General features: G+C 40.0%; 1 long non-coding RNA gene across 1 annotated transcript; it reads right to left on the minus strand.

The window, feature by feature from the left end:
• Positions 1–69: 69 nt before the first annotated feature.
• On the minus strand, positions 70–7,837 carry LOC105454439. The gene is made up of 2 exons (XR_974996.1): positions 7,688–7,837; positions 70–393 (listed from the first exon to the last, which is right to left on the minus strand). It is a non-coding gene; the product is annotated as an uncharacterized LOC105454439 (long non-coding RNA).
• Between the last annotated feature and the right edge of the window lie 13,658 nt (positions 7,838–21,495).

The following is a 21,495-nucleotide window of genomic DNA, read 5'->3' on the forward strand; positions in this document are numbered from 1 at the left end:
GCCCCTTTCACGTCGGTGTGTGTGTGTCACCCTTTCTTTTTTTATTTCCTTTCTTTATTTAACTGCACGCCTCCAGTTTTTCATCTGCTCCTCCGCGTCTTCTTGTTTTTGTCCTCTTCGCACCCCTTTGGTACACCCTTCTTCTCTCTCTCTCTCTGTCTCTCTCAGGCGGGGGAGGCGACCTCCTTCCGGGAGGATCCACGCGTTACGGCACGAGGCTGTAATCGCGACGCCCGTTGCCGGCGTACTGAGATCGTCGGCCGACGTCGCGTCACCACGCCTCGATGTCGATGACGAAGTTGACGTTCACGCGCGATCGCCCGCTCGGGATGCAGGAGCGTATCATGGTATCACGGGTCGTAGCGGATTATTCCCGACGCTCGGCAGCTGCGGCTGAAGTTTGAGATTTCGATCGGTTGAGGATAACCACGCGGGCAACGCTTAGCTGCCTAGAGGGGTCACGCGGAGGGTCACTTCGTCGTCTTATTTCGCGACTGCATCGATAAACTCCGGAGTGATAGCGACGGGGCTAGTGCCCCGCGCGATCGTCGCGATTTTAGCGCGATTATCAATTATTTGTATATATGTTCATTCTAAATATACATAATAAATATCTAAATTCTCATTGTGTGTATGTGCGTTTTCAAAAATAAATCTGAATTTATTAGATCCATCCATCCTTTATATAAATTATATAAATTCTATTTTCCAATATTAACAATTTCCGTTCAATCAAAGAAAGAGGCATTAACGAGATTTAATTTAAAACATTTTAATTATATTTTATTAAAGATACATTGAAGAGAGATTTTAATTTGTAATATCTTCAATATTACAAATTAAAATCTCGGCCGATGATACATCTGAAAAGATTATTTCAGAAATTAAATTCTAATTTGGAGTATTTATTTCAAATGAATTTTAACACAATTAATTGTTTTTTTTTTGCGTTACTCGCTCTTTAATTTAAAAGATTTTATTTTAAAATATTTTATTCCAATCGAGCGAAGAGTTACTTTTAGATGAATCTAGAAACGTGTACGTTATCCTATATTTATATTTATATTTATATTTATTCTAAATATAAATATAAATATAAATCTTCATTGGATATACCTACATGTGTTTTCAGGAATAAATCTGAATTTATTTAGGTTATCCATCCTTCATATTTATATAAATTTAAATTCATTTCCGAATATTGACGATTTCTGTCTATCCGAAGAAAGAAACATTAACTTTAATATAAATTTAGGTATTACATTCCATTAAAATTGCATAAAAGAGATTTTAACTTTTAATTTTTTTTAATATTACCGATAATACAATACACGTGTGTAAAGAGATTATTTCAGACTGTAAATTTGATTTCCAATTTGAATTGCGTATCCATCACTGTCGCGGCCCTGTGAGGCAAATGCACAATCGTACGTTTACGCTTATCGCCGATCGATTGTCGTTACACCTGTCTTACAGCGAAACTAACTGCGAAGACAAACGTACGGATCCGACGCGCTCTATTTCGGGAAGCTAACGAGAACGGCGAGACGCCTCCGGTTCGCCGCGCTTCAATAGCTCGGCAATTAATTGGCTCTAAAAGGTCGTAGGTGACGTGCGTGTACTTACGCTCTCTTCCGGTACGCGTGTTGTAACGTGTTCACGCGTGGGCTACGCAACCCTCCCATGAGTACTAGTAAACTGTGTATTTCTATATGAGCAGGGTTGCGCAGAGAGCAAACGACTTGCGCTATCCCTTTCCCCTTTTCACGGCTAAAGGGCAGCATGCAATATGCGGAGCGTCATTTAAATGTTACATTTCACCGAAACGAAGGTAAAAATATAATTATCTCGCAACGCGAAGCCACCACGTCGGATTTAACGCGTTTAATTTTCAACCGTTGCTCGGCTTAGCGACCGAAAGGACTGCAAGACGAACAGTAATGAGAGACGTCGTGATACAATTACGCGGCGGAGTTGTGTACCGTTTAGCTGTTCCGTCAAGTTATACGATAGAGGTAATTATTTCATTGCGATGAGTAATTACCATTACAATTATCTCTATCGTATAACTTCTCTCTCCTTCTCATAATTGTGCGCGCTCGAAATATTTCTCTCGCGAGATGGGACAACCTTTGACAGACTCCCCGCGAAACGTCACCTCGGTGTTAAAGGGCTTTGCATTTGAAACCGCGCGAAACTGCAACATGGCGAAAACGTGCAGACGCGTTCGTCTTGTCGATTGCCAATTTGTTACTGCCGTCGTTGCGTTCGGTAACATTAATGGAGCGATATAATCCTCATTCCGCGAATTAACCGTCACTATCGCGGGAACGATATCTCTCGCGGTTTAATAACCAACGGCCGTGGGGACCGTCGGAATGGGGACACGGGCGGGAGGCAGAGGGAATATATATTTTTACTCTAGATTTTTATTCTCGGGGGAGAAGAAAGAATTCTTGGGGTGCACGCGTTGTTTAGAATAGTCTCCGCAGCCCACGCGGGGAGACGAAAGCGCGTTATTATATGCATTGCGGGGAGGAGCGCAATCATTTCAGAAATATACACTTCTAAACTATCTTTAGAAAATAACGTACCCGGACGTCCTTTTCTCTCTCTCTTTCTCTCTCTCTCTCTCTCTCTCTCTCTCTCTCTCTCGATATATCCCCGGCGTATTTTTGCTCTCCGGAGAAAAAGTTTCCAGAATACTTTCTTTATATCCCGCGAAGGAATTCGGAGCGTCAGCTTTTTCAGTATTCTCTCCCACGAATGTGACGTCAGAACGTCGCGGAAAACCGCGCGCTCAGAGAAAAACATAATTGTGGCAATTATAAAAGTGATAACTATACAAGTTTTTGCATCTGACAAGATGTTGCAACAACTGTAAAATTGTTGCAATAACTATAAGATAAAGTAATTGCAAGAATTACAAAATAGTTCACTCAACTGTTTACATTACGTTACATTTCCACGTGTAAAACTTGTCACTTAATAGTTGTCACTTTTATAGTTGCCATCACGTTTTTTTTTTCTCTGAGTGCGGAATGTTTGCCTCGCAAACGAGACGGGTCCCGCTCTCGATTCTCGGTCGTGTTTGTCAAAAATAAAGAGAGAGAAGAGAGAAGAAGACGCACGTCGAACGTCGATCGGGACGAGCTCGTTCTCTGAAAACGACGAGCTCGATCGTCGAAATTCGATTATTCCTCACGATTGGATTTCGCCGACTAGACGAATATGTAACGGACATCACACGGTGCGATGGCCCTACGACGCAACGGTGATATTCACAGTGTAATACGCGGAATGATAAAAGTGTCGATGCCCGTCAACGCCTCGCTCGTCGGTGAATACGATAAAACGAACGCCCCGTCGCGTCGCGGCGTGACACGAGAGACGAACGGGCGTATGTCGCAAAATCTTAACCCTTTCGGCTAACGCGACGCGTCGAGAACGCGCGCGAGTGACGATTTTGAATAATTAATTTGTCGCGCACATTTAATTCTCGTGGATTTAATTATAAACAGCAAACTCTCCTCGCAAATCATCGCTTCCATTTCTTGATAGCAAACAATATTATTTGATATTTCCTTAAATCGTACCTTTTTTTATCACATTTAGTTCTACATGAAATTTTATCGCGCATTAAATTCCTCAATTAAGAGTGAATTCTTCTGAATTGTCGCGTCCCATTGTGATAATTTCTCTGAATAAAAAAACAATTAGACGATTATTTTTCTAAATTAAAAAATTTTTATCACGTTTATTTCTACACGAAATTTTATCTCGCATTGCATTCCTCAATTAAGAGTAAACTCTTTTAAATTGTCGCGTTCTATTTTAATTCGTTCTATTATAATTACTTTCGGAGATGAAAAATAGCCACCCAACGTCGTCTTTCTTTGAAAAAAATCAAGTTTTTTTTTATGACATTTATTTCTCATAATTAGCTATTGTTCGAAATTTTGTCACTACATCTCATTCAAATGAAATTATTTCTTACGTTGTTTCAAATTACAATATTTAAGATGATAAATGATATGATTTTGAAAAAATTTCTTCGTTATATTTGACTTTCTATCTTGACGTTAATTTGACGTAATGGGCGAATTTTTTTGCTTTATCTCCTCTCGGAGGAAGGAAACCCTTAAAGAATGGGAACAGAAATTGACTTTGAACGTTTTCCGTTAAATCGACTTCCGTAATTTTTATGACGTACGCGCGCGAGAGAGATTGTGCGACGCGTTAATTTTTATCTTTGCAACGACAGATTTCGGCGACGAGTTGGAGCCGATTTATCTAGTGCTATCTCTAGTGTCTCTCGACGCGACACACTACCAGGCGCGGGAGCGCATGCAATCGAAATGCATTATGCAACACACAGGTATTGTTCATAAAGGGGAGGCCAGCGGCTCGTACAGCGGGAGGCAGCAGGAAGTGCTTAACCCACGTTTAAGCACCTCTCTCGCGTCTATCGCGCTCGCTGTCATTTAGTGGCTCTAATGGCGCTCATGTAAAACCCTTCATCCGCCAATGGAGGATCCTAATTGCCCCGGTTTCCGCGCGCGCTCCTGATGCGCCCTACTATATATACTTCGCCATCTATAATAATTACAGGTCCGTTCCTTTGTGCGTGCGTGCAGTGCGGACCGCGGAATTACGCGCTCCGGGCGTTACACGGAGCTTATCGATTTTCGGCGAAAGCGCGCGCTGTCGGAATATTTCGCGAACGTCGATAAACATCCTTCTGCCGTGAACGGCAAAATATTTACTCTAGAGAGGATTAGACTCTTCGATGGAATTAGCGACGAGCGGTAGAAATTCGCGTTTCGCTCAATTTATAAATTCCTATTTTATAAATAAACGAAAAAAAAGTGACCGATATGAATTTCGTTTCGACAAATATGAATTTTGAATGATCGATCTATATTTATTTGAGCGATTATTTGACAAATTTTCTACTTTTTTTCGCGAAGGTTTGAATCAAAAAGAGAAAAAGGTAATGCAAATCGCGTGCCGGTCGAAACTGCGGGGAATAATAGTGTCAGCGGATCATGGGAAGCGAATGCCTAACTAATGGGTTACTCGGTTAGTCATACGTTACGTTGATACGCGAAATGCTCGCACGTGAACGTGTACGCGCGCGTATGTGTGCCCCCGCGCGACTCAACAATAACTGGTTAGAGTCTTTCAAGGTGTTTCTGCATCCAGGCCGAATGGAAAGAAATATTTCTGTCGTGTAATTTTCCATCTTGGTGCCGTGCAACCGACTTTATTTAGCAAGGAAGCAAAGAATCACGTAAAAAAAATTCGCGAAAAATTTAGACAGACAGATAGAGGGAGAGGGAGAGAGAGAGAAATGCACAAAATACAGGTATACTCATTGAAAGCTTCGATTGCTAAAGTTAAACGAAAGTTAAACGAAATTATTACGACCTCGAATAGGGGAAATGCTCCGAGATGCACGATCTCGAAATAGCTGTGAAATCGAAAGCGGAAATGATATTCGAATGATTACGTTCGGCCGAATGCAGACAGTCGAGTATACCAAGAGAGAAAAGAAGCAACAGAGTAAAGAATAATTTCTCGCACGCGATTATTCGAACGATTCAGCGAATATAAAGGATTCGAAAATTTATAACGGAACGTACATGCAAAGCAAACATTAAAATTTGACATAAAGGAAGAGCGGGTCGGCCCTGCACTCGTAAAATTATTTTTATATTGAAGAAGCGAGCAGGCTTTCAAGGACAACGGCATTGTAAAAGATTCTAAAGGAAGTTTTTATTGTTCACGACGTTACAAAAGAGGAGATTATTTTTGTAATTTCGAAAAGTAAGTTCCAAACTTAAGATTCTCATTTTTCTTTTCATGTCTTTTTATGTTAAATACACAATTTTTATTTGTCGTTAATTGCAATATTTGATTTTCGTTATTAATTTCACTGAGAGAAAACCCACGGTTAGTCAATAATATGTGTTCCAATAGTATTTTTTTATTATTAAATTTATTTAAGAATAAATGTATTTTTCACTTTTTTAATCTTGTTATTAGCTCGTCGTTAATTGTAATAATTAATTTTTATGATTCCGTTGACAGAAAATTCACGATTAGTCAATATTCCAATAATATGTATTATTTTATTATTATTCTTTATCTCGACCACTTGAAAATAAATATATTTTTACCTTTTAATAATACACATATAAAATTGTTTGTATTAACTTGCCATCATTGAGCATTATCTTTTCTCTGTCGCATTTGTGTGTATCGAACTTGCTTAATTAATTAATTATGTATTACTTTTGTCGGCGATGAGACCGATTTTGGGCTGTCCGAGCCGTCGTAATTAAGTTATAAATCGTGAATGAAGGCTGTACAACATGAAGCCATTAAAGTTCACATTTATAGCGCGATTTGAAACGGCGACAACAACGTTTCGCTGGCAATTAGAGTGCGGTATCGATCGCGCCGCGAGAACGGGGCAATTTCCGAATTCAGAGAAAAACGCGACGCGTATCTTTATAGAGAAATGTTGGACTTATGGATCCCGCGCTTACTCCCCTGAACGCTATGAATCATTATGCAGCTGGATCGATTACGGACACGGACAAAGCGTTGCGTGCTCCAACGCGCGATCGGCGTTGCGAATGAAAAGTCAGATTCTTTCAAGGAAACCAAGGAACTTATATCACAGACTGATATATTATTCAATTATTAATTATATCCAAGGTGATGTTAAATAATTGCCAACTTCCTTTAGGAACGCTCTAAACGCGATGACGCTTGAAAAGTCTTATTTGGCGTGACAGACTTGAGATATTAATACAATTAAATTCGCGAGATAGGCCAATGACAGTTACAAAGGATCTTGATGCTTCACTAAAAATTTATATGATTTTTATATACTTTTTTTCTATAGTTCTATAGTATAGTTCTACAAACATTGCGCCTTTACTTTCGATTTCAAAGCAGTTCCTAATTAAACCAGAATAATATTACAGTGTATTAAATTGATAATTTAATAATATTGATGCTTACAAGCATCTCATAAGATCTTCCCCCCTCCCAACGCGATGCGTAGAATACTGTAAAGAAATTTTTCTGCGAAAGATATTACCTCAGCTAGGTTGAGAAATTCTTTGAAATCTTCGGAAAGGTCAAGTGGACTTATACATTGACATATTGCTCAATTAATTATTAATTATATTCACGATAATTTTAAGTAATTGCTAGCTGGCTCTTGAAAAGCTCTAAATGATTTGTCCTCCAGAAAATCGCTTAAAAAAAATCTCGTTCGGCGCGACAGACTTGAGGATTTAAATTCAATCTTCGGAAAGGTCAAAGTGGAGCGCAGTTTAAAAAACTGCGTGAAGCGAATCGTTGACCGGAAAATTGGCGGATGGCAGGAAATTAGCGACGCGCACACACACACACATACACATACGCTGATCGAGCAATTCCCGCCGAGAATCTTTCCGGCGAGGTCGAGCGAGGATCGTCCTTTGTCCGATCCTCGCGTATTAGCGGCCCGTCCTCGGAGTTCGCAACTGCAAAACACGCCCGATGATATCAGCGTCTGTTAATCACCGCCGCGTTCTCTTAATCATCGGCGGATCGACTGCGACGAAGTGACTCTCGCGAGTGGGAATTACCGCGGCAGACTGGAGCAGCTGCTCCGGATTTCATTTACCTGCGGCACCACTCGAGGTGTGCCAGGTGCACGCTGTCACCGCGCCCGGAGTGGATCACCTGACGACGGTGCCGAACGTGTGTACGCGCGCGACCGGCTCTCTCTCCGGAGGAGCTAAGCGGAATGACCGCACCGCACGCCGTCCCGACGCCGACTGACGACTACGAGTGACGCGTCGGTCGTCGTCGGTCACAGGCAGCCGCGCGCCCCGTGCACTCCGGAGGATGCACTGACCATGCCGCCACGCTACGGTCGTGACCGCACGGTCAGGAACGTACCCGCCGATATCGGGCACCGAGGCCGACAGACGGCGCCGAGGGTGCGTTCAAAACGGATCGATTTTGCAGCCGGTCTACGTTAGTCCTTTAGTTCTCGGAGTAAACTGCTTCGAAATTGAAATAAATCTGCATTGAACCGAAGAAAGTTATTTATATATTTAGCAGACTAATGCATTTATTTGATATTTCCGCTTTTATTAAACAAAATAAATCAAGCAGTTTAATATAAAATATTACAATAAGTTAGGAAAAGAGAAAGCTGTCTAATTTATTTGGCAGACTTACGTTGTTTTAATTTGTTTATTCATCATCGTGGCAGTTAATTAAGATTTTCACTTGCGAGATAATTTATATAATCGCGTCTCTTTACAATAAATTCTAGAGAGAAATCAAAGTCTCCGATATAAATAGAAATTTATATTTAGTAAATTAATTTATTTATCTAATATTTTTGTTTTCTATTAAATAAAATCAATCATTTAATAAAATGTTAAAAAAATAAAATAGAGAGAGTGAGAGAGAGAGAGAAAGCGCTATTTAATTTAGCAGACTATGTTGTCCCGATTTGTTTATTTATTACTCTGGCAGCTAATGAAGGTTTTCACTCGCAAAATAATTTGCGACGATCGCGTCTCTCTGCGATAAATTCTGGAGAGTCAGAGAGAAATCAAAGTTTCCGTTATAAATAAATGAATTAGTCGTGGAATTTACTGTTAATATAACACTCGTGGAAGATTCTACGCAAATGCAAAAATACAAAATACGAGAATTAAGGTTCTTTTCGCTCGAAACAATTTACAGGATGTGCGGCACATGACAAGCGCACACATGCGTGACCATTCGCAGGCCTTCGACGAGGCTCCTTTAACGCTTTCTACACATAATCCTGGAAACACGGGGATCTTCCACGGTTACGTGTAATCTTCATTTGGAGGTGATTACGTGAATTTTCGTTCGATTTGCCGAGATGATAACTCGATGACAAGCGAAATAAATAACTGATAATAAAATCGTATAAATATCGCTATAAAATGAAATATTTGTCCCACCATCTGTCTTAATAAATGGAATTTTTCAGCTGATGATTGTGAATTGTTATGCTGTCGCCATTAACGACAAATTAAAATTAATCGTTTCAGATCCTTTTGTCTTCATGTTGAATAATATCCCTTTCGTTGAATAATATCCCTTTTCTTTCTTCGCTGGACTCTGTCTGTTTCTTTCATTGCGATTGTTCTTTGTTAATTTATTTAAAGCGAACAGGGGCTGCGTCGCATTTCCATGCGAGAATAGCCAGACTCTCGCATAAAACAGTCTGAGTCATCAAATCCCTCCCATATGCATACTGTCTACCGGAGAGAAGGAGCAATGTTGCAAGGGTGGCGGGACAACCCTCAGACAGGCGATATGAAGTTGAACCGTAGGGAACGATCGTCACATGCGTCTACCAGCTGCTTTATCCAGCATCCTTCAATGAAAGTTACGGGCATATCTCGATAAGGGTAAATCACCGGCTCGAATCGCCGGCTCAAATTTCTGGTTGCGATAAAATAATACCATTCTAAGAATTTTGTTGATAATTAAAATTTGATTTTGGACTTCAAAAAATTTTAATACACCAAATGAAATAATTTTGAATTAATTGTTTCATTTTATTTTAAACAAGAGAAAATATAGATCATATTCTGCTAAAAATTTATCTTCATATATTTTTTAAATTTATATTTAACTTTAGACTGTAACAATAATTTAATTTTAATTTACAGAGAAACAGAGTCTCTCTTTTTCTTTATTGCACTTTCCACAAAATATTTGAATTGTTACTGCACGCGTTTTGAGCTGGGTCCCAGCTCTAGATTCGATCGTTTTTCGCGTCGACTCGCTCTTGAGGAAAGAACTCGCGTGCGGCCTTCGATCGGTCGCGACAAAGTATCTCGATCGTACAAGTGGGATGCCTTCCCGGATTGCGCGCGCGGCCATAAATTTTCCAACGAAGCGCGCTCGTTACTGAACTTGAACCGGCAATAACGATCGCCGTTAATCCCTTACGTCGTTCGTTATCTGATGACACGATGCACTCGTGACGCGCTCCCGTGGCGAAGGAGACGTCATGTGGGTGACGCAGTGCGCCCACCGTTAATTACGTCACGGCGACGTCATCGTTATCGTGGGACGAGGTCGGCGCGAATCGATACGCCTTCAAAAAGCTACGCCAATTTTGTAAGTTAATGCCGGAACTGCTGATTCGCGGCGGTTATCGCAAAGTGAGCATGAGTCACTCTTTATTCGAACGAAAATGAAAGAAAAACAATAGTTCTTATATCGATTTAATATTTACTTGTTTATATTCAACCGACAAAAGTGCGCACGCAATTTTTTTAAATATTATTAATGATTTTAAAATAACTTTAATATTGATATATAAATTAAATTAAAATGATTTTAATTAATTATATTAATAAGTTTCTTTCAACAATTCTTTTATTAACGAATTTCAATTTAATACAGTTCTTTCAAAAGTCCAACAATTGTTCACTTTTGAGTTTAAGAAAGCACACGCTTGAGAAAAGAATGTTAGGATTAATCTCGCAGATCTGTAAGGCAATGGAAGGGTCTGATCTTCTGCCAGATGTCATCTGAGCAGCTGGCCGATCAGGTCGTTTACTTTCGCGTCGCCTTGTACCTACTCGCGTATACGAGTGCAGGTTCGTGAGAGGAGCCACGAGTCCGGCAAAAATTCCCGCGCCTTCGGCGAAACGACGTTCGTTAACCTCGGTATTGGCGAGGCATTTATTTTTCTCTTGCTGTCTAGAAAGCGTCTTTCGAGCGGGAACTACCGTCACCAAGCCGAAGAAATTCTAAACTCGTGAGCGGGCTGATTGAGAATGGACGATTAACATATGCTTACAAATGGCCGCCGAAACCGCTTGGTCGTCGCGGCGATTAGAATACTTGCTTTGACTTGTTTTATACTCGCAAAATGTAAAAAAAGAAGGAAAAACCGCCATCCATTTTGGCGCATAAAAAGAAAAGAATTAAGTTAATAAGAATTGAAAGAAATATTTTGCAGTAAGTAATTAATTGTTTTGAATTATAAATGGAAATTAATCGATATCATTGTACATGATAACATATTTATTTTAATTCCCGTGAATCTGCTTTTGTCTTTCGTAGCGAACTAAAGTTCAATTTTTGAGAACATTGATTTTAAGAAAAAAATTGTTACCAGAATCGTTTAGAATTGTTATAAACACATTACTAATTAAATCTAAAATACAATATATAATAATATATATTTAATATGTCAGGATAATTAGAGCATAAACAAAAATATTATATACGTTATAAAGTCCAGAAGTTTTCGGGTAAAAAAGAGATGAATAAAATAAAGCAATTATTTTTCAATAGAATTTCGCTGTATTTCAATATATTTTTTAGAACAATAAATTAATTTTTTCATACCACTAAAAAATATTCTGCATTGTAATCCGTACAAATTTTTTAATATTGCATTGGTTATTTTATCATTGGTGAATTTTCTTTCAGGCGAACCGGAATTTAATTCTGAAATTTATTTTATTTTCAGTTTTTATTTTAAGGGCAAAAGTTCCAAATATTTTTAGTGGCATAAAAAAATAATTTATCGTTCTAAAAAAATATTTTGAAAGTCACCCTTTAGTGTGTGATTAATTAACAAAGTGTGATTATATTAAAAAATAAAAATGGTTGTTTCATCTTTTATCACCTTCTTTCCTTGAATCAGAAATTTTTTAACTTCATTATACATCTTTATTATATATCTATTAAATATAAAATATTTCAAACGCAAGAATCACTCTTTTGGGATTGTTAATGTTAGATTTCGGAATCCGCCTTATTGTTTGTATATATGTGTGCGTGTGCGTGTGTGTGTTTCTGTTTGTGCCTGTATATCGCACGAATACAGAGATAAATTTTTTCTACTTTCACACGGTAACGAACACCGCGAGCACCACGTGCTCCGCCAGCGGTAATCCACCTGCGCGGTTCTCGTTATTGAGCAGTGCTGACTCGCCTTCATCGCGGTGCATTTTTCATTGATAAGCGAGCTCAACTCAAGTGTCGAAGAGTCAGTTTAATTGAGTTAGGGAGCATTAATGAATATTAAAAACCGATAGGGGCCGAATCGAGACCATGTGTTTGCGTGTGTGCGTCATATGAGCGACAAACGCGCCCTCGGCACGCATGAGCATATCGGCCGTATCGCACGGCCGGAAATCTATACCGGCTGCGTTACGCGTCGATTAGGATACGCGTTTACGCAAGTTGATAGATTCATCGCGGCGAATAAATCGTTGCGCTCGCGCGTTCGAGCCACTCGCTCGAGCACCGCTCGAACGTCGCGCGACGACGTTCAATTTCTCGTCCCATTCAATTCGACGAGGCGGGATATAATCGCTTGATTAGCGAAAGCATATAGAAACTCGCGAGAGAACGCGACTCTTCTCAGCGTTTTACTTTCGTCCGCGCCGCGCACAATGCCGAGACGCGCACGCGCATAATATACACACAAATCGTGCACCGCGTACGATCGCCGCGATAATTGCATCCCGCGGGCGCAATTAAGTATCCAGCCGCGCGCGCGCGCGCGTGCGGCCCAATCGGAGAAACGCACAATGATCGCGAATTTACATACGGGAGACCCACGTACAGGCCCTGTTTTAGAAAACGCGCGCGAGATTATCGTCGCCGTTGCGTATCGTTTTCAATGAGAGACCTTGAAGAGTTGCAGCATTTCGTGGGAGAGAGCGTGACTCAGGATCACGCGTGTCCCACGCGTGCAAACATATTGGTCCGAGATTGCCTCCTCTTTTGATAGAAAAAAAGAAAACGTCAGACATTGTTTAAAACTTTTATACAATATCGCCATTTATATGCAGCGTTATAACGAAATTTATTTCTATTCTAGTTACTGCGCGAATTTTTTAATATCTAATGTTAAAAAATTTATCTTATATCATCCTCCAAAATGTGGAGTTACGCGAATTACAAATTAATGTAATGTAATTATATAATTACAGTTACATTACATAACAATGTAATATAATTATATAATTGATTGCTTAATTTATTTCATTACGTTCTTCGCGCGCATCTAATTTCTCAGGAAAGAAAGATGAAATATGACCTAAGAAATATAAAGGTAAGAAATAAAAAAAAGTGGAATAATTAACGGCGAGGGGTTAAAGGGGCGCGTGGTGGGACGGAATGATGCTATATCGCGATTACCAGGCTGTTTTTCCTCGAGAACTGCTGACGGAAGCGATATATTGAAGTCAAGGTTAAACTCGTCGAAACAGTTAGTGGTTTCAAGTCGGTCAAGCCTCGAACGCCGCCTCTCAGGAGCTAAAGTTCAATCCGGATAAAGCCGGACGCGCCGGATAATCGGCAGAGAAATCACGGCAGAAAAAAATTCGCGCTGGAAATCTCCGTTTCATAATACCGCGTGCTGTGTATGCCCACGACGCACTCACGATGCGTGCATGCGAATGATGCAAACGGCCGATTACCGCAAGCGGTTTTGTTTATAAATTATACATTTTCAATTCCCCAGTTATTCACAAGTATTAATTAAAATAAAAAAGATATTCTCTCTGAAAGTAAAGTATCATCACTGATCTTTGGTGTACTTACAATATTCAATATTGCTTCAGTGATAATATATTTACAGATTAAAACAACGAATACTGGAAGACAGTGAACTCACTCTGTCAAACAGTATATTGAGAACTGAATTCAGTGATTCCACTGATTCACTTTTAGAGATTTGCTAATCTATGTTTTTGTTCTTGAAATAATGAAGAAAAAATTTTGCAGAAATTAATTAAGCCTCTCCCTATCTTTCGAATTAAAACAAAATTTATATTTATGACATTTTCATTAAGAAATTCTATTTAAGAAAAAAATGAAATTTATCCTCCGATTCTTTGACATGACGCAAAAAAATTAATTATTTTCCAAACGAAGGGTAATTATAAAATCTCCAATTAAAACGGGACATCAAATCCTCTGCAACGATAGTTTTGCGAGACAAACGGATTGCAGAGCTCGAGATTACTTTTAGCAGAGGAACAATTTAATTAGTTCTCTTTATTACACCTCGAAAATGATGTGCTCGAAATGTGTCTCTCGTTCCCTTTCGTGGGTCGTAACCTCAAACAGAAGTGTGTCACATGTGTTGCATTGAAATAAGCGGTCGGGCCCCGCGGAATGCTGGTGAGAGCTGCCGGCGATCAAACATTTGTGTAAACGATCGGTATTATACGAGTGTGTGTGTTCAATAGTGATTCCAACTGACAGGAAATCAACACACACTGCAAGATGGAGTTCTTCAATTGATTGCTTAAACGTTTAACAGTCTGATTAAGCCGCTATGTATGACATTTCTCGATTCCGACATCTTTAAGCAAGAGATGATCGATGATTGTGATTATACGTGAACAATTTTATTTGCTAAAATTTTAAATATTTATATTGATTTTTTTGTATTTTAAATAGGTACAAAAAACTTCAAATATATTTATTTTATATAGGTATATTTTATATAATATATTTATCTATATGAATTCCTTTTAAATGAATAGGTATATATTTAAAACTATACTTAATTATATTCAAAATGAATATGTTACTTAAACAAAACATCCCATTACGTATCAATTTGAAAGGGATAAACGTGGGTACATCGAAGTCGTAACAATATCGATTAAATAATCAGTTTAAATTCCTGCAGATGGAATAAAAGCCTCCGATCGGTTGAATTGATTCAGCCGGCTCGAACTTCAACGAGGTGGCCTGAGTCATCGGATAATTGTCACGATCATCGCATCTCCCGGCCTTCTTCGGACGTGAAAAACGTGCTAATCGCTTTAAGTGGACCTAATACCCCCCAGATCGAGGCCTAAATTTCCTATATCGGAGCAGCCATAAAGGCCCCGCCTCCTTCGTCCCATTCGATTTGATCTCGCTGCGACAATTCTAATTATCAATTCTCGCCGAGAAATTCACTTGAGCTCGAAGTGTGTGTGTGTATGTGTGCGCGGTGTGGGTAGAGATCCATAACACGGATAAAGACGATTGCTCTAATTGAAGGATACGATAGAGGTGCGCGCGGGAAGCCTCTCTTCTCTCTACGCGCGCCAGTTGTAACTCGCGGGGCTCGGAGCCGTTCTTCTCACGTCTCTCTCGCACGCCGCCGTGAGAAAGGCGGATGTCTATTCTGAATTCACGGTACGGAACGAGAGGAATCTCTTTTCCTTTCCGCGGCTTCCCCCCCCCCTCCGCCCGCCCTCCCCCCAGATCGCGCGATTTTCGCACGTCGGAATTGCGAAAGTACGCCGATATCGTGGCACGCGCGACCGTCGCGGTTTCACTTTGAAACTGTAACACGCAGCGAAGTTTTATACTGCCGTTTCCCGAACGCTTTTCTGCTCTTTGTCGCGCAGACTTGTCAAAATTAAAAAAAAATTCTATATTACTAAATAAGTAAATAAGTAACGTTGATAAGTAATTCTCGAAAAAATTACTTATCAACGTTATACAGAGATAATCATTTTCATAAAAATCTATGATATATAAGTCAATAGTAATTAATATAATTACTAGTAATTAATTAACTTGTTATTAATAAATAAATAATAATATTTAATTGTAAATAATAATCATGTCAATTAAATGAGATATGTTTGGATTAGAATTTAATATATAGAATCTTTATGCAATTAATTTCTGTGCAACATTATGAAGGAAAATCTAACGGAGCCATTCGAGAGGTAAAAACACGTTTAATTTTGGCACGCTTAACGCTTAATTTCAAGACTAATTACATACGTTGTATAACTAAAACTGTGCGGTATTCTTAATTAAAGTAATCACGAAAAAATAACGGCATTCTTTTTATGACTGTTGGAATATATATATATATTTTTTTTTATCACAAGCTGAACAAGAGATATCTGTTTTTGCGAGATATCGGATTTTGCGCAATAGAAGACAATTATTCTGGACGGTAATTAAGCATCGATTTTCGATCATCTATTTTTCGATTCGGCCGGAATTTTTCTCACGTTGCTAGAACGTTTTCCCTCGCCTCCTGTCTGCATTCCGCGACGCGCCTCGTTAGACTTGACACGTATTACTTTGCATTCCCCATAAGCGTCTCGGGGCCGCTCGCGAGGCGCGGTGCGCGGCTCGCCGGAACGGCTGAGACGGACCGGCCGGCAGCGGATTCCCAACTTGTGTGTAACTAGCTGCGCTTTTCCAGTCCGCCACCCAGAAGCTTTCCCAACGGCGATCTGTCTGTCCCGTAGGAACGAGAACGATATGTACGCACACCATCGCGCTTTGATCTCCGTGGAAGACGGATGTTTAAGGAAACCCAAGATCTATTCGTTGAAACTGACTTCTTTAATGTCGCAATACAAAATTGGCCATCGTTGAATCTCGGAAAATTCATTATAGAGATTAAAAATATCTGAACTGTAAGAAATTTTTATATTATTATGTTGTAAAATTATTAATTTTTACATTATGATTGTTAATTATTATAATATAAAAATTAATAATTTGATAATACGATAATATAAAAATGTATTATATTATCATAGGTCAGATTTTTCTCTTTTTCTTTTTAAGAAAATTGCAGCACTCTTAGAAAAAAAAATGTATGTGGAAACATTCAAGGAACGAAACAACTCAAGTTCTTAAGCTCAAGATCTTTATTATGAAATTTCTCAATATCTAATCTTCAACATTTCCGTTGAAAGAGAAAAAAAACATTCAATCGATAGAGGCTGCGATATAGGCTTGGAACGTCATTTGACGACGAAGACAAACGACGGCGTTGATCTAGAAGGATCTACCGCAAACACGGCGAACGGCGATAATGGACAAACGCGTTCGTTTCACGGGCGCGCCGAAGGACTCGCGATAATCGTTCGATAACGTTTGTGGAAGCGCGAACGAGGGCGGCGTGTCAAGGCCCAATGTCAAACAAACCGGCGCGAGGGACACACGCCGGGTGACGATTGCTGCACAAACGTGAATGTATCGGTGCGATAATGTTCTGCACGTTAACCGTCGCCGCTGTCGCGGAAGCGTTGCGTCAGGAAGAGTCGCCCGTCGGCCGCGACGTGGTGCACCTCGTCACGCGCGCGAGATCCTTGACATTTCCCCGACGATGCGCACGGAAGATAAGGACGAGCTGCCGGGGGAGCCGCTCCGGGGAAACCGAGCGACGTGCGACTTGCGAAGCCGCGATTTACAAGGACGGGAGGGGGGGGGGGCAACGCCGCCGATAATTTCAGCTACAAATTGCGCGAAACTTGCGAAACGTCAGAGATGAAGAAGTTCGCGAGGCGAACCAAGGACGCTCCGCCAGCCGCGCTTTGCGCGGCCAGCATATACGCGAGTAGATGCAATAAAGATACAAGTTTGGCATTGTCGCGGCGTGTCGCGCGTGCCTCAGTTCGGCGCGTGCAAACGTCGCTGGAAAGCGACGGAAAACGGCGGAAATGAAGGTAGAAATCGATCAGCGCAGCTGCTCGGCTCTCCAAGTTCTCGGTTCGGCTTGACTTGGACCTAATTAGGTACGAAGCAATGTCGATAGATCAGATTTTCTATGCACTACTCTCTCTCTCTCTCTCTCTCTCTCTCTCTTTCTCTCTCCATTTCGCTTTTCACAGGAATTATGCAAAAAGCCTGAAAGCTTTTCCGTCGTTTTACGCGAATTGATGCACAAACTTTGGATTTTTCTGAAATTAAGATTTATGAGGATTGTCGGTGCTTCGAAAATGTATTGCAGCAAAAAATTCTTGTGCTGCAAAAAAATGTCAGAAGACTCTCAATTCTTCTAGAATCTTTCTAAAATAATTTTTGGAGCGACAGAAATTCCGGAATGCTCTCTTGGAGCATCGAGGATATTAGTTTTGAAGAAGAAACTATTTGTTTAGGCATAACAAATTTGAGCGATAGCTTAAAGCTTTATTTCCTCAGAAATTTTCAAGATACGAAGAAAAAATAATAAATAATTATTTTACTTTCCTATTTATCTTATTCAATTGATATAATCATTACAATTGTTACATAATTTATTAATTAAGGATTATTAATTACGGGTTGAAAATTCTTATTAAAATATCACTGTCGGATTTGCCAGTGACGCAAACGCGCCGAAATAAAGAAACAAATGGCGAGTAAATTTCGTCGGAGCTGTGTAGCCTCTATCGATCGCGTCTTCAAGCGTCGTACCTCCGGAAACGAAAACGTACGATCCGTGACCGCGTTACGTCAGGAACGGGCTTTCAAATCCAGCCACAATCCTTCCACACGACGGCGAGAGAAGGAGAGAGAGAGAGAGACACGACACGGGAAAGAGAAGGAAGAAGAGAACGAGCGGCGCGAGCTCGGAATGCTTTATCATACCTATATTCGAAGTAGCGAAAACTGGATACAGTGATATCTGTAAATTGATTAAGTCGGGAAAATTCTGACACGGAAGTGAAATTAATAGATAATAAATAGAAGCCGTAGAATAAACTAGCGTTCGAATGTATCTACCAAGACACGCGATAGATCGTTTCGCGCGAGTGTTATTTGTTAAAAAATATTTTTATATTTTCTCTCTCTCTCTCTCTCTCTGTAATTTTAAATCATACATCATGACAATCTTAATGTTAAGATAAAGCAAGATAGTGCTCCCACATTAATTAAAGAAGATATAATGCGAAGAAAACTGAAAAAGAAGAGACCCAGACAGCATAAAGTCCAAATCGGGACATATGCAAGACATCTTAGTGACTCCTTAAGACGTTTTACGATAAGATATTTAAAAGACTTTCTTCGAAACGTCTTACTATCGATTTTGGACAATGTGCTGTCTGGGGACCAGATGTCACCGTTATCTTTACGTAAATATCCTGAACGACGTAATGCGAAAGTGTAACACAAGTATAACTGAACGCATACAGCTCGTACAAATGTATGAAACGGATGGAAAAGTCGCTCGGTGCGTTTACCTGCGGGACGAAGGCCGGGAGAGGGGACGCGGGGGCGATTAAAAAAAAAAAGAGAGAAAGGCACGATAATTACCAAGGATTCGTCCCCATTGTCAGCGCTCATAGCCCCCCGCTGGCGCTAGAGGGACCGGAACTCGTCGCTCGTCGTCGTCGTCTCCGTCGCCGGGTTGTTCGTTGCTCCTCCTCGCGACTTCGCTTCCGGCAGCAGCAGCAGCAGCACGAGCCGACGACACTCGTCATTCTGCGCCGAGGCCTGCCCCTCGAACGGAATCGTTCCCGAGGGACTCTACCTGTGATAGCCGCTCCGGGTCTAATCTGTCATCCGGCATCGCGCCACACGATGCCGAAATACCTTCCTCTTCTCCCGTTACTGTCCGCCTCTTCTGGGACAGAACGCGACTTTTTAGGGAAAAGTGAAGTGAGAAAGAAAGAGAGGGACGATGATAAGGATTGCCATGGATTTAGAGTTGTTTCGAAGCGACAGAAAAATGAAGAGAAAAGGGGAGGAAGAAATATGTATGTCGAACACAGGGGACCGTTATAGGGGACTATATTTATATCGTAAATTTGTCAGATTCTCGTGACGCGAGGGTAATGGCGGGAAAAAGAGGGATGAAACGTGAAAGTAGAATAGGGGTAGAATAAACAGATGTGTCATTGTCGTTTTAGAGTACGTTTAAAATGAAGTTTGTGCGCGTTGAATTAGTCAGCAACACGATTTGAGAGAATTCTACAAACATATGAGTCTGATAAAAATACTTATGTAAAGAAATTTAGAAAGGCTGACAGTAAATTTTTTCAATTGAAAGATTTAGTAATAGAAACGGAGCATTAGAAATAATACCGATAATGCCAGATGTGACAGTATGATAGTAGTGTCATTTAAATAAAATAATCAACTTTATGCTCTAAAATTTGATATATGTACGATTAATAATACATACGTATGATAAATAATAATAGCTAACAGTAAATTTTTTTCAATTGAAAGATTTAGTAATAGAAACGGAGCATTAGAAATAATACCGATAATGCCAGATGTGACAGTATAGATAGTAGTGTCATTTAAATAAAATAATCAACTTTATGCTCTAAAATTTGATATATGTACGATTAATAATACATACGTATGATAAATAATAATAGCTAACAGTAAATTTTTTTCAATTGAAAGATTTAGTAATAGAAACGGAGCATTAGAAATAATACCGATAATGCCAGATGTGACAGTATGATAGTAGTGTCATTTAAATAAAATAATCAACTTTATGCTCTAAAATTTGATATATGTACGATTAATAATACATACGTATGATAAATAATAATAGCTAACAGTAAATTTTTTTCAATTGAAAGATTTAGTAATAGAAACGGAGCATTAGAAATAATACCGATAATGCCAGATGTGACAGTATGATAGTAGTGTCATTTAAATAAAATAATCAACTTCATGCTCTAAAATTTGACATATATGTATGATTAATAATACATATGATAAATAATGATAGTTGACTGACGAATTATAGAAATAATAGTTAAATAGACTGCAATAATAATATCGACTATAATAAGCGGACAGCGTTATACATCACTTATACGTAAGGAAAAGAGAAGAAATACTATAATAATAATATATAGTAGTTGAATGACAATTTTCTTAAGATTCTAGGTATCATATCTGGATTATGTTTGTCAACACATCCAGACTTTCTCAGGAAAGAGAAGGTTACGTAGATAGTTACGTAGATAGAGCGATAGAGATTATAGTGATCTCTAGGGACATAGGATTATAGTGGCCGGATAGGGATATCCTGTGCGTCAAGAAAGAGAGAGACAGCTGCATGGAATGTAAGGAGTAATAGTACTTTTGGATTTTAGGAATGCGATATAAACTGTTTCCATCTGCGATACAGTCACTACATTCCGGAGTACCCTCGCGGAGTATACTTTTAAACTCCCTCGGGTCGCTCCCTTCGCACGCACTCTCACAAGGAGCCAGAGTGAGTGCGAGGAGGATGAGGAGGAGGAGGAGGAGAGAAAGAGAGAGAGAGAGAGAGAGAGAGAGAGAGAGAGAGAGAGAGAGGAAGCCGGCATTTTTATTCGTATTATTCGCAAGTATCTTGCCGCGCTTGAAGTCAAGAGAGTCGCCCTATCCCGAGGCAAGAAAACATCGCAAAATGTAGTTGGGAGGAAACGAGGGTGAGTCCATCCCCATTCCTCCCCCCCCGTCTCGTCCCCTCTGCCATCCCCGATGCATCGGAACGCGCCGGGTGGGACGTAACCCGGCCGTACAGCCGCCGCCGCGTGGCGTATAGTTACGGTTTTAATCTTCTTTCGCAGCCCCTGGGGTTTATGGGGCCCGCGGTTATTACTCCGCGCGCATCCAGAGGCAGGCACCTAACTCCGCATGTTTACTCATGCGCTTATATCCAGTCGCCCTCTTCTCTCGTCGCTTTCTCTCTCTCTCTCTCTCTCT

This window comes from Wasmannia auropunctata, unplaced genomic scaffold, assembly GCF_000956235.1.
Source record: "Wasmannia auropunctata unplaced genomic scaffold, wasmannia.A_1.0 LD335985.1, whole genome shotgun sequence".
In the NCBI taxonomy this organism is placed as follows: Eukaryota; Metazoa; Arthropoda; class Insecta; order Hymenoptera; family Formicidae; genus Wasmannia; species Wasmannia auropunctata.